Source organism: Dipodomys ordii, unplaced genomic scaffold (assembly GCF_000151885.1).
Source record: "Dipodomys ordii isolate 6190 unplaced genomic scaffold, Dord_2.0 Scaffold52, whole genome shotgun sequence".
Classification (NCBI taxonomy): domain Eukaryota; kingdom Metazoa; phylum Chordata; class Mammalia; order Rodentia; family Heteromyidae; genus Dipodomys; species Dipodomys ordii.
The window spans coordinates 11,258,126-11,271,987 of record NW_012267268.1 but is presented as its reverse complement, the minus strand read 5'-3'; positions in this window follow the sequence as shown (position 1 = coordinate 11,271,987).

Genomic DNA, 13,862 nt, shown 5'->3' with positions numbered 1-13,862 from the left:
AATTGTTATTCTGTTTTCCCCAGACTAACACAGCATGAGACTCTACTCACAATAAAGTAGTGAAAAGAGGATGGTCTCATAGATGACTGGTTATCACCTCTCTTATTACTTGTGAAAAAAAGAGGAATGAGGGAAAGTTATGATCAATTATCTGTTTTGACCTTGCTCCAAGGCATGCATCTGGGTCTGCAAAGCCCAATGCTCTGAGAGATAATAAGATCTTACATATCACCTGTGACCTTACTCCTCCTTTCCAGTTCCTCCCCTGTATTGCTTTGGTTTCTTTCTATCTTCTCTAATAGATGTTCTGATAAGTGCATTTACACAGAGGTGGCAGTCATCAGCTATAACTGATTTTTTTCCATGAGATGTCTTTTGTCAAGGGCTACATACGGACTTCATAGATGTCTGGCAAAGAAAAGACATGAAGAATCAGAACATGATAAGAGAATTTTCCTTTCTCCAAAACTTCTCCTCACTCTGGCTAATCTCAACCTGAGCCTTTTTGTCTTTGGATAAAATTATTATGTTAGGATCTCTTTGTCTTTTAATCAAGTTCTGTTGCTTAAAAATTTATATGTTGATAATATTAAATTGTTTCCATTTCTTTCATATCTAGTATGGTCAGGGAGACTCTTTGGACCTGAATTCTCTGTTTAATGAGTAAAGATGGGTTAAGACCAGGCAACTGTTTTATTTATTTATTTTTTGATAGATTCCCTCATTCAATATAAATTTTTGGAATGACTGCCCTGTTCTAGACTTTGGTAGTGGTGGGAAAAGGCCATCCACACAGGAATTCTACATGTCTGCATTATGGACAGGAATAACACAAAACAAACAAGTATGAAAATAAATAAATTATGTTATGATATTTGGAAAAGTATCCTCAAGGACGATAGCAGGATTGTGGGTGTCATGCAAATTATGGGGTGCTTAGAGTAGGAGCTTGGTAGGCATTGCTCTAAGAAGGTGCCTGGAAGATGGAGTTGAAGCTGGAACTGAAATGGAGAGAGATAATTCAATGCAAGTGTTGGAGAAAATGCAAATGAAGTCAGAGGAGGGGATGCTCATCTCAATTCTGACAAAAGGAAGATATGGCTTTAGTGAGTTGAACATTGGTTAACACACACTGAAGAGAGGCCAGAGGAGGGCAGCGCCAACTAAAGTAAAATCAGTTTAAAAAAAAACACTGAAACACTTTGCACATTGATTATCCTCAAACTTCATGCATTACAAGATTTGTTATTAAGCTGGCACTACTGGAAAGTGCTCAGGCTTTTGGAAGGTATAATCTAGTGGAAGTCCTTAGGTCACAGCAAATGTGCCTCCAAAGGGATTATGGGACTCTGATTCTTCCTTTCTCTCTCTTTTTTGAGGTGACCCATTTACTCTGACAAGTGCTCCTACCATGATGGAAAAGTGACATTTTCCATTCAGTCTACTGTTCAGTTGAACGTCTCTGTACCTTTGCCTGACTGGCTTCATTACATCAGAGACAGAATTCCCTTTCTTACTTAGATGAAATGTCAATATTTTTATGTAAGTTATCCCGATTAGATTTAATTTCTATATATTCTTCTATGAGCCTCGTTGTATGTAGTCTATTTGGTATTATAGTTACATGTCTTGCTTTTGCTTCAACTTAGTGGTGAATCTGGTTGTGATAACTCATGACTCAAACATTGTTTTCCTCAATTCTTTCAAAAAGTCTGTTCTGAACTCCAACAGGGCTACAGTTCCCAGTGCCACATTGGAAGCAATTAAAGAACTCATCAGACTACAGAAATGCAGATTTTCTTGTCTATCTTTAGGCATCAGAGCAAACTGAACTCAGGACCACAGTCTTATTCAAGTGTCGGCTCTTAAGTCCAACTACATAGCTCAAAACCTGTACAGGATGACTAATCAATAACTAACTGAAGGGATGTTAGGGGACTAATAAACCTTACTAGGTGGATTCAATTTGGAAATTCTACTGTAGTCAAGAAAATTAAAGACATTGAAGGAAAATTAAAAGTATTAAAAGCTACAAGAAAGTTATTATTATGACCTGCCTTTGTAGAATAGATTATTTTATAAAGTTGGAATATCTCTTCCTCAATATCATTTATTATTTTTTTTGTCAGTCGTGGGGCCTGAACTCTGGGTTTGGGCGCTGTTCCTCAGCTCTTCAGCTTAAGGTTAGTGCTCTACCACTTGAGCCATAGAGCCACTTCTGGCTTTTTCTGCTGAGGAATGGATGCATGCAAGGCAAGCACTCTACCACTGAGTTACCTTCCCAGCCCTCCTCAATATCCTTTTAAAATTGCAAATGGATAGGAGTTTGGGCCTACTATGAGTAGAAAATGTTTTTTAAATATAGAAAATCTTGTCCGATCATACTTGTCATGCTATCAACATAGGTGATATGAAGTATAGGATAACTTGTGTGTTTTGGTTCAATGAAATTATTTTATAGATTATCATGCTAAATTAAAATTTATGAAATCAATAAATTATTGGTTGATATGATGAGATCAACACAATTTCTCTGGGCCTACAAGAAAAGGACTGCTAGTGGTCAGTAAACTTAGAGATTTTTTTTAGCTGGAAGTTTGATATTGTATTTGGGGAATAGTTAAACATTGATGATGACTGAGGGAGACAATCACACTTCACAATCACATCTTTACAATGAAATTTGGGATGGGGTTGGATATATATATATATATATAAATATATGTTATATATAATATAATATATAATATAATATAATATATATAATATATATATTAACATTATTCATTTTATAGAACACACAATAATCCCCTCCTCCTTTTAAATCTTTGGACATTTCTATTTCTAATGCTTTTCCAAAAGAAAGTATATGCCATGTCTTCACCTCCTAATCTTGTTTGTCTTCAAGACATGTCATATTTGTCATAATGGCATACTTGTAAATTCTTCCATGGAAGATGCAGGAGAAGGCTAGTTGGAACTGCTAATAAGAAACTGACCATGAATGCTGACAGAAATGCCCTCATAGGCAGAGGTACTGCCAGCAATAACTCATTGTTCCTCCCTCTTCCATCCCACACTTTGCCTAGCAATATGATTGACAGGTATATGTGAATCTCTTTCTAGTCTTCTGAGTAGCTAGCTCATAATGCATAATAAAAATATATTAAGATTGTTCCTTTGTAAGATTGAACTTTCATCTTTTTGTATAGAGAACACATTTCAGACTCAATGGAAAAGGCTTCTTCTGTTCTCATAGCTCAGAAAGCCATATTGAAAATACCAATCCACTTATAATACAATACACTTTATATAATGTGATATGAATCATATTTTGGTACTGACTAGAAAGAGATTTGACAGTTGGAGATGGATTTTTCAAAACGGTTGCTCACGAAATTTCTGTGAAAAGAAATATGTTTCTTTAATCACTTTTCTTATAGTGTGGGGGACATGCTTGCACAGTAAAAACATTATAGTCAACAAAACTGAAACTTAACTGGGAGTGGAGTGGAAGCTTGTCCTAGGCAGAAGGGTATTATGGTAATGAGGGATTTTATTGCGTTTTTTGTACTTTATGAATTCTTCTTCTCCATCACATTTCCCACATCAAATTTGCAATTGAGATTCCCCTTTCCTCTCCTGTTTTACTCATGCAAGACTCTGTATTTATATTCACAACTCCTAGGATTTTATCTACCTCGAGAAATAATCACTAAAACCAAATATCCCTAATAAACACACACCTTACATTTCAATCTGATTGATTTTTTTCCCTTATAATAGGTTAAAATATTGATTTATCAAATAACTAAAGTCTCTCTCTCTCTCTCTCTCTCTCTCTCTCTCTATATATATATATATATATATATATTGCAACACATTGCATGCATTTGGGGGTGAAAGGGTCTAAGATATTTTGCATTGTCAGAACTGGCTGGGAGACCACTAGCTATTTTTCAGCAATGTATCTGACCTTAAATCTCCATGTGACCTTGAGAAAGGAAGGAATCTATGGACCAGTTCTTTACAACTAAAATAAAACTGGAGAAGTAACTCTCTTTCAGGTATGAAATGATAGATTCAAAATGAATGTGAATCTAAGAAAGCAATCTTAAAGAATGCTGCTAACTTGGTCAAGTTGTCACCATAAAACCTGCAAGTATCAAACTGCCAGCAACATTATTTTGAAAAAGAAAAAAAAGTCTCTGAGGGATAGAAGGTCTTTGAGGATTGTTGAAAGAATTGGGCTGTTTAGATGAGGAATTGTTCATAGATGCAGCTGAGGTAAAGAGGCACATTTGCAGAACACATTATCATTTAAATTATGTTCCACTCCCATATCAAAATCACACATTATAAAAAGTTCCAACAAATCAAAAATGGAGCAGAAAGGAGGTAATTGTGACCCCAGTTCCTCACATTTCCTTTGCTGGCACGTGCATATGAGCATGCTAAGCTTATGACTGAATGGCTTGCAGATTGCTATTTTTTTAATGGCCTAACTATTTTGTAAAACAACACCAAAAAATCTACTTCATTTCTGAGGTGCTTTCCACTACTTAAAAAACACATTTTCAGACTTCATTTTTATGACCAGGCAGCTGTTCATGCTAACTATTATAAAACATACTTTATACATGTACATTTGTTTCACTGCTGATATTTATCAGTTAATTTTCAAGATATATTTCAGAGCAAACAGCCTCCTACTTATTTATTTTTCTTCTATGATGCCAATACAAATTTATCCTGCAAGTGGGTCACTTAAATCAGGGTCTCGTCAAGTTTAGACAAGGAATTGAGAAGGAGAGGGGCCTATCATTTTCTCCTGGGACCTTATTGAAGTGGTTACCAGTAGTAATCATGATTGTTTAGCAATGACTTTTTTCAAAACTTGTGCTATCTTGTTGAAAACGAACTTTACAACTTTGGTGGGGGGGGGGGGGGGATTAGGGGGGGGGGGGGGGGGGGGGGGGGCGGGGAAGGGGGGGGGAAGGGGAAACAAAGGAGGAGGCTACACTGCTTGATAAGAAATGTACTCATTATCTTGCCCATGTAATTGTAACCCCTCTGTACAGTATTTTCACAATAAAATATAAATAAATTAAAAAATAAACTTGTGCTATCTACTGGCTAACCCTACCAGGAATGAGCTGCAGTAATGGTTCTATTCATTAAGTCATAAATTTCTATTGATTGACTTTTTAAAAATACCATGACTTGGGGATCAGAATGACAAGAAAATTACAGATGGCATCTAATACATTAGAAAAGCTCATTCAAATGATCATTTATTAATACTTTCATGATTATATTTTTTGAAATGTGAAGAGGGGGAGCTAAAAAGAATTATTTGAGATGGAGTCAAGTCTGAATATATAAGAAACAAATGATAAATAAAGTAATGTGTGTCCTCACCAATATGAGGACAAAATGCAAATTCAGAGACATAAGAAAAAATACCATAAATCAATCTGGTAGGAAAGATATTTATTAATATAGGGTAAAGGTAGAGCAAGCAAGTCTTTTCTGTGGAAAAAAATTGATGCTTCAAAGAATTTTGAGGGCCAGGATGAAGCTAATTTCTTGTGCCACTGAGGGCAGTCTTCCCTGAGGCAAGATGACTGTGCCAGACTAAGTAGGGGATTCTCGCAGAACCTCCAGTCACCTGGCAGATTACTGAGTTCCTAAAACCTTCCCAGCTACCTTCATTTGTAAACTAGTCTCATCCATTAATGTTAAAACATATTATTCAGGACTGGTGTGTGTCTCAAGTGATATAAATAAGTGCAAGTTTCCAGAGTTCCATCTCTCATACCCAAAACAAAAACAATGAAAAAGAAATTTTGTTCAGCCAAAAAGTTTAACATAGAAACGTTAGCCATGAGCTAGTCACTCACACCTATAATCTTAGCTGTTCAGCAGCTGAGATCCAGATGATCATGATTCAAAGTTAGCCTAGGCAGAAAGTTTGCGAGACTCCATCTTAAATTAGCCAGTAAAATTTCAGAGCTGAAAGTATGGCCCAAGTGGCAGCTGGCCAATGCTCAACAAATAAGTGGGCTAAAGACTTAAAGAGAAAATTCTCTGAAGAGGAAATAAGAATGGCCAATAGACACATGAAGAAATGCTCACCCTCTCCAGCCATAAAAGAAATGCAAATCAAAACAACAGTTAGATACCACCTCACCCCAGTTAGAATGGCTATAATCAAGAACTCTGATAACAACAGATGCTGGAGGGGATGTGGACAGAAGGGAATCTTACTGCATTGTTGGTGGGAGTGTAAACTTGTTCAACCACTTTGGAAAGCAGTATGGAGGTTCCTCAAAAGACTTCACATAGAGCTCCCCTATGACCAGCAATCCCACTTTTGGGCATTTACCCAAATGTTTACAAACAAGACCACACTAAAGCTACCAGCACAACTATGTTTACTGCAGCATTATTCACCATAGCTAAGATATGGAACCAACCCAGATGCCCCTCAGTAGATGAATGGATCAAGAAAATGTGGTATGTATACACAATGGAATTCTATGCCTCCATCAGAAAGAATGACATTGCTCCATTTGTTAGGAAATGGAAAGACTTGGAAAAAATTATATTAAGTGAAGTAAGCCAGGCCCAAGGAAACATAGGTCCTATGGTTTCCCCTATTTTCAATAACAAGTATATACCTGAGACAAGCAGAAAAGCTCAAATAAGATGATGTTAAGTGAAATGAAACCCAAGATAAGTACACAATGTTTTTTTTTCTTTCTTGTTATTGTTTCTAATATATCTAAAAGGTACCATGTGAAATTTAAAATATTTGAATGTCAGAACTACATCTGCAAATGTGTCTTCCCTCTGGTATGTAGTACTGAGCTAAAGCTGATAAAGAACCCAGATGCCTGGAGACCTGGTATCCTCAACCATTCAGCAGAACAACCTTCCTCATTGCAATTGATTACTCTGCCACTAGGTGTCTGCTCTGGGGGGGGGGACTTGTTTTCTTTGTGGTCAAACAGCTCTTTACCCTTGTATCTTTAATTCCTAGGATTTGGGGAATCCCATAAGCCTCTGGTGAGTGTGGACTCAAAAAGAGTACAGCACAGGATTGGACAGGTAAGCCACCTCGCAAGAAAACATCACCTGTCTCCAAAGTACTTTGGCTTGACCACATTCCCAGAGGAACCAATAGAGTCATTAAAAAACAGTATTTTCATAGCTAATTATTATACAAAGTTTACTATGTGCCAGAGACTCCTGAACACAATGTATAAATATAAATTTAATTCTCTCAATCTAGGAAGTTAAACTCCTTGCCTTTTTATTTTTCTGACCAAGACACTAAGCAATAGTGAGAAGGGCACTTTGTCTATAGCCACTTTACCTGCAATCACACCTTGGATTCAAGCCCAGCCAACCTGATGCTAGGTGCTGAGAGTTTTCCTTCCTGTGGTGTTTCTTTCAGCCTGGTATGTGCATATGTGCATTTTTCCTTGAAGCTAAGTGGTAGTGAAATAGGTGACTGAGTCTGGCCAGCACCATCTTGGCCACATGATAGGTGGTAGGGTCTGGCATCTTGTCTTCATGGTAGAGGAAGGTGAAGCCCCCCTCCCCCACAACCCCATCCCAGGTGATGGGTGTGTGCCTGAATCCCTGGAGGCAGGGCAGGCATTTGACTGATAGATTACCAAACCGTTAGTCCAGTGCCTGGGACTGGGACTGGGGCCCTGTCCCCTGATCTGACCCTGTTTAGGCCCAGTCAGGAGTCTCTTATGCAGCTGTTGGTCTTTTAATAAAGATTCCAAAATTCTACCTCTAAAAGGTGGCTTCTCTGTTTTCTCATCTTACAAGGTAGTTGTCTGGGTAGGGAAGGGTTTTTTTTTTTTTTTTCTTTCATCTCTTCAACTGGACCCAGATGTGAAGGGAGGACTTCTAATTGTAGACTACTCCATTTCATTTTTGTGACAATTTTGGGACTTTAACTCAGGGCCTACTGTACTTGCTTTGTTTCTTCTTTTTCTCATGGTGGTTCTCTATCACTTAAGTGAGGCTTCAGTTATGAATTTGTGAAGATCAGAGTTTTTCAGATTTGTCCCCCAGGGCTAGTTTCACATGTAAACCCTCTGGTCTCAGCCTCCTGAGTATCTAGGATTATAGATGTGATCCATTTTTCAGTGCCCAGCTCTGGCTACTTCAGTTTAAAGACATGCCTGTTTCTAATGTGAAAGGAAAAGTGAGTGTGTCTGTGATGGCTGTTTTTAGGTAATACTTTTTGGTGTACTTCTGTATCTGCGATTCCTCTTTTTCCAGGTTCATGCTAGGATAATATGTTTCCTTACTGTTGTTATGATGCAGACTCATGTGTAGCTGGTTCTGACTGCTGGGATAGTTACTTCATTTCAGTTCAGAGCATTTACAAGTGGAATTCCTCTGCCTCTCTCCTCAAGGCCCTTAGAGACATCAGGACTTATGGGTGATGAAGCCATCATGGGGGAACTCTCTCATCCAGGACAACTAAGGGATAGTGTAGACCTGAGTCATCACCACACTTCCACATGAACAGGGACCTGTTTATTTATCCTGTTGAGAGATATTGAGCCTAGTTTGTTTCTAGTTAAGTCTACCTTAACCCTTACAAGGTACATGACGAGACCATGTTTGGGACTGGTCTATGCATGGTAGAGACCATTCTAAGACAACTCTGACTACTGGGTCTCTGGATGACTCAGACCATATAAAATAGAAAGGGTTGCATGATCACAAACAGGTGAAAAAACAAAAAGGCAGGGTCCAGAAGGATGAAGATTGAGGGAACCAAGTCTGAGGAAAAGACTGCTTTGATGAAGGTGTCCAGACAGTAATGCAGTGCTCAGATATAACATGGGACCTGGCTGAAGCTATATTGCTAATATGATTTGGTGAATGGGCATGACCTCTGCAGTGCCTCATCCCCACAAACAATCCTCTTGTTCTGATTATCTCTCACAATACTTGAGATGGGTGCAGCCACAATCACTATCTACAAATGCTCAACTCATATGCCCTGTGTAGCCAAGATGCTTTCCTTGGTGAACAGATGGATGACTATATGGAAGCCCTGGGTCTGTGCCTCCCACAGGACTGGTCCAAGGGGTCTTTAGGCACTGAAATAATTCACATGGGGAGAATCATACAAAAGCAGTCCAGATACACCCATTGTTATCTGCTTTTTATGGAAGCAACCTGCATATTGGCTAAATCAGAACAGTTTAAAGTATTTCATTATATCTATATACCATAAGTCTAGACCCTGCTGGTTCATCATCCCTAGGTTTTGCTGTTACACATAATCTGGCAGGAAAGAGTTCTTACATATTACATTGGTAATGCTGTATAAAGTGAATTGGAAAAATGTATTCCTAGCAGTAAGTTTGTTGGGTCAAAGGTTATGTGCATGTTTGCTTTTCATAGGCATTGCTAAATTCCCCTCTAGGAATTTCATACACACTCACATTCCAGTCAGCTTATATGAGAGGCTTGTCTCCTCATATACTTGCTAGTGTGGAGAATCACTAGGTGGGCACTGGTGGCTGATGCATGAAATCCTAGCTACTCAAGAAGCTGAGGTCTGTAGATTTAAGCCAGCCCAGGCTGAGAAGTTCATGAGACTTTTATCTCTCATTCCTAATTTACAAAAAAAAAAAAAAACTGCAGGGGTGTGGGGAAAAGAAGCTGTAAGTGGAAGTGTGGGAAAGGCCAGATTTGAGCAAAATAGGAGAGCACAGGGTCCTGAGTTCAAGCTCTGATAGCATCACAAGAAAAATCACTAAATCTTGGTCATTTAAAATTTTTCTAATAGAAGGAAAAACTTATAATGGTGTTGATGTAGCTGCTAATACAGAACAACTTTTCATATTTTATTGATCATTGTTCTAAAAATGTTAAACTGCTTGCTTACATCTTTTGTCCATTTTATCTTAGATTGTCCATATTTTTATTATTGATTTATATTATTAAAAATTAAGGAAATTAACCTCTTATCTTTTATTATGCTCTGATTACAAGCTCCTGCCTCATCTTCAGTCTTTTGAATTTGTTTATATTTGATTTTTGTTTCTATGTGAATTTGTTTATATATATATATTATCCAGCAAGGAATAGTCAACAGGTACTTTAATATTACCAGTCAGATTATATGGGTTTGACTTGCAGCTCTATTTTTATCCCTCCTTAAGCTCAACTCATTTAATTTATCTATATTACAGGTTTATCATCTATAAAATGGGTACAGAGAAAGAACCTAGTCATAGAGCTTAATAAATACAAATGAGCATATACAAAGGAAACTATAGTATTAGTATAAATCTTGTATTAGTTGTCATATGTTAGCTGTTATTTATTTCTCTTGGTCACATTCATCCATCTTTATGGTTTTTAATATTTGAATTTGGGTTGAGGAATTTTTAAGATATAAGAACATAAACTTAAATGAAAGGCAAATAATAAGAAAAAAATACTTATTCTTAGCTGCATTTAGTTCAGGATTTTACCCCAGGGTAATGTATTAAAAGCTCAAGTGCCTGCTTGGTTCTTTGATGTCCTAACAACTTCAGGTATTTGAGAATTTGTACACATTATGAAGACAAAGAAATAAATCATTCATGTAAATATCATGTTCATGGTGATTTATCTGCTGAGCCTTACATTTTTAAAATTGGTCTTCAAGTTTATAAAAAATCTTCTTGTTGATGAGTTTCTTATCATGATAGATCCTAAAAAGAGGCATAAAAGGATGGCCTTTGAGAGAATCATATTAGCTTTCCTTCTTTTTTTTTACTCTATTTTTTTTATTGTGAAAATACAGTAAAGAGGGATTACAATTACATGAGCAGGTAATGACATAACAACTTGTACATCTCATTGTTGCAATGGGTCCACCTGTATCCCTATTTAAACGATTTGTTTTTCCCTTCCCCTCCACAAATTATACCAACATCAAATACAGTGAAAACAAGGGTTATACAGAGGGAAGGGACATACAAAGCAACAAAGAAATCATCTTATAAATATGTTAGAAACAATACTAAGAAAAAAAACACATTTGAGTCCTTATCTTGGGGTTCATTTCACCTAACATCAACTTATCTGACTGTGGTGTAATTGGATTGTTTTATGCTCCTCCTATACAGGTAATCGTGTCACCATGTTCCTGTAAAGAGCTAGAGTACACATACTGGCAGTAGGGCTGACCACTGGCTTTTAAATTCTATTAAAGTGTCAAGAGGAAATCACCATAGCCCTGCTTCCTCTCTCCCTCCACTCAGTGTTTCTCTATGAAGCATGTGGTAGGCATGTGGTTGAACATTAAAAAAAGGAATTGGACTCAATTTCTGGTTCTTTTTTTCAGCGTTGAGTTTCTTTTCATGTGTACATGGGTGCTGATGTATGAAACATTCAGTGTTATGGATAGGATTAAGTGACAGCAGGGACACATTTAAGTATTTAAATGGTACGGCCCATTATCTGCCTACTAGTGTGTATATTGTTGTAACTATTGCTAATCATGCTCGTTAGTGTCAAATGCAGTCACATCTTAAATGCAGAAGCCTTTGTTTTCATGGGCCATTAAAAAACTGTTTGAAAGGTTGGTTTCCAGGTCACTGTCATGGTACAGAGATGCTACTTGCTCCTGTCATCCTCAGGGAGATGTTAGGGCTCTCTACCAGTGGGGAAAATAGAGGTGAAGAATGGCAAGTGGCTTTTTGAAACTTCATCCTGACTTGACCTTCTGCTAACCCACCCCATCTAAAACAAGAAGTAGATATTCTGAGGCAAGGAGAGTTGCGATTACTGGGGCTTGAACTGAAGGTTTCTTTCTCTCACTTAGAAATTTAGCTCAAGGTTGGCACTCTACTACTTGAGCCACAGCTCCAGTTTGGGCTTTTTCAGGTTAATTGGAGTCTCACTAACTTTTCTTCCTGTGCTGGCTTTGAACTTCAGTCCTTAGATCCCAGAATCCTGAGTCGTGAGGACTACAGGCATTCAGCACCAAGTGCCTAGACAAGTGAAGCAAATTCTTGGTAAGCCACATGCTCTGAAACAGTTGTGATCGAACTTTCAAATAACACATTGAGAGAGTGTCCCTGGGTAACTTCTATATTGATAAAATGACAAACATAGAAATGAAGAGAATTGTTCTTTACTTCAAATTCTAACACTTCGGTTAATTAATTCAAGACATATTTGTTGAGCATGAATTGTGAGTGCTAAGCTCTTTCACTCACCATATGATGCTGAACAAATGAAAGATTTGCCTGTACATAGAACTGTAACTATTGTATTAAGTGAGATGTTATGCTATAGAGTCTCTAAATGCTGCAAGTCATAGAGCACGTACTCATGGAGTATGAAGCAGATGGCATTAATACACCATTAACACACATGGAATAATATATTTTCAAGTGCTGATGCTGAATTGACCTACAGTATGCATTGTTATGAACCTACTGAAAACTGGTGGGCAGTCAACCTTTTATATAATAAGACCTTCTAAGATGATACTAGCTTCATATTCAAAGAAATCTCCCATTAAGCATGGCAAAGTAGAGAGAAATTCTAGCCCATCATTATTCTCTATTCATGCCATTCATTCTCCTTAAGTACCACAGCCTAGAGGACTAGTGTTTTCTTTTAAAGAAATTGATAAAAGTATTGGAAAAATGAAATTCTATGAGGGAAGGAGAAATGGAAAAGTGCTTCATGGAAGTTAATAAAAGATTTGCAAACTTGACTCACAAAAACCTTGTGAAATGGTTTTCATTTTTCACAAGAAAAAAATGAAACTTGGTTAGGTTGTATACATTGCTCAATATTACTCATCTCATAAAAGGCACTGGTGGAATGTCAAATGAGATCTGTTCATTTGAAAACTAAAAAACATGAAAAATAGTATTGTTAGGATAAGTTAAGGTAGCTAGTGAGGGTGAGAATGTAGAGGCTCTTCTCTGATTTGAGAATGTAGTCTTATTTTAGAAGAGTCCAGACTTCCTCAAAGTATGTCACTAAGGAAATATTTATTTGATGGGATAAAGATCAATATCAAGTGAGAAAGAAAGGCATAGATGACACTAGACAGAAGCCTGAACCAGAATCAACTCCAAATGGATCAAAGACCTCCGAATCAAAGCAGACACCCTGAAAACATTACAGGATGGAATAGGAGTAACCCTTGGTCTCCTTGGCACAGGCTGAAATTTTCTTAATAGAGATCCAGAAACACAATAAATCAAAGAAAGATTGGATAAATGGGATTGCATGACATTGCTTCTGAAAGAGCTTCTGCATGGCAAAGGATATAGCTAGCAAGATCAATAGAAAGCCCACGGATTGGGAGATCTTCACTAGTCATATAATGGACAAGGGTCTCATATCTAAAATATACCTGGAACTCAAAAAATTAAATCCCCCAACTACAAATCTTCAAAGAATCAACTGCCCAATAAATAAGTGGGCTAAAGACTTAAAGAGAAACTTCTCTGAAGAGGAAAGAAGGATGGCCAATAGACACATGAAGAAATGCTCAACCTCCCTAGCCATATAAGAAATGTAAATCAAAACAACATTGAGATACCACCTCACCCCAGTTAGAATGGCTATAATCAAGAACTCTAATAACAACAGATGCTGGAGGGGATGTGGACAGAAGGGAACCCTACTGCATTGTTGGTGGGAATGTAAACTTGTTTAACCATTTTGGAAAGCAGTATGGAGGTTCCTCAAAAGACTCCACATAGAGCTCCTTTACGACCCAGCAATCCCACATTTGGGCATTTACCCAAATGATCACAAACAAGATCATACTAAAGCTACCAGCACAACTATGTTTA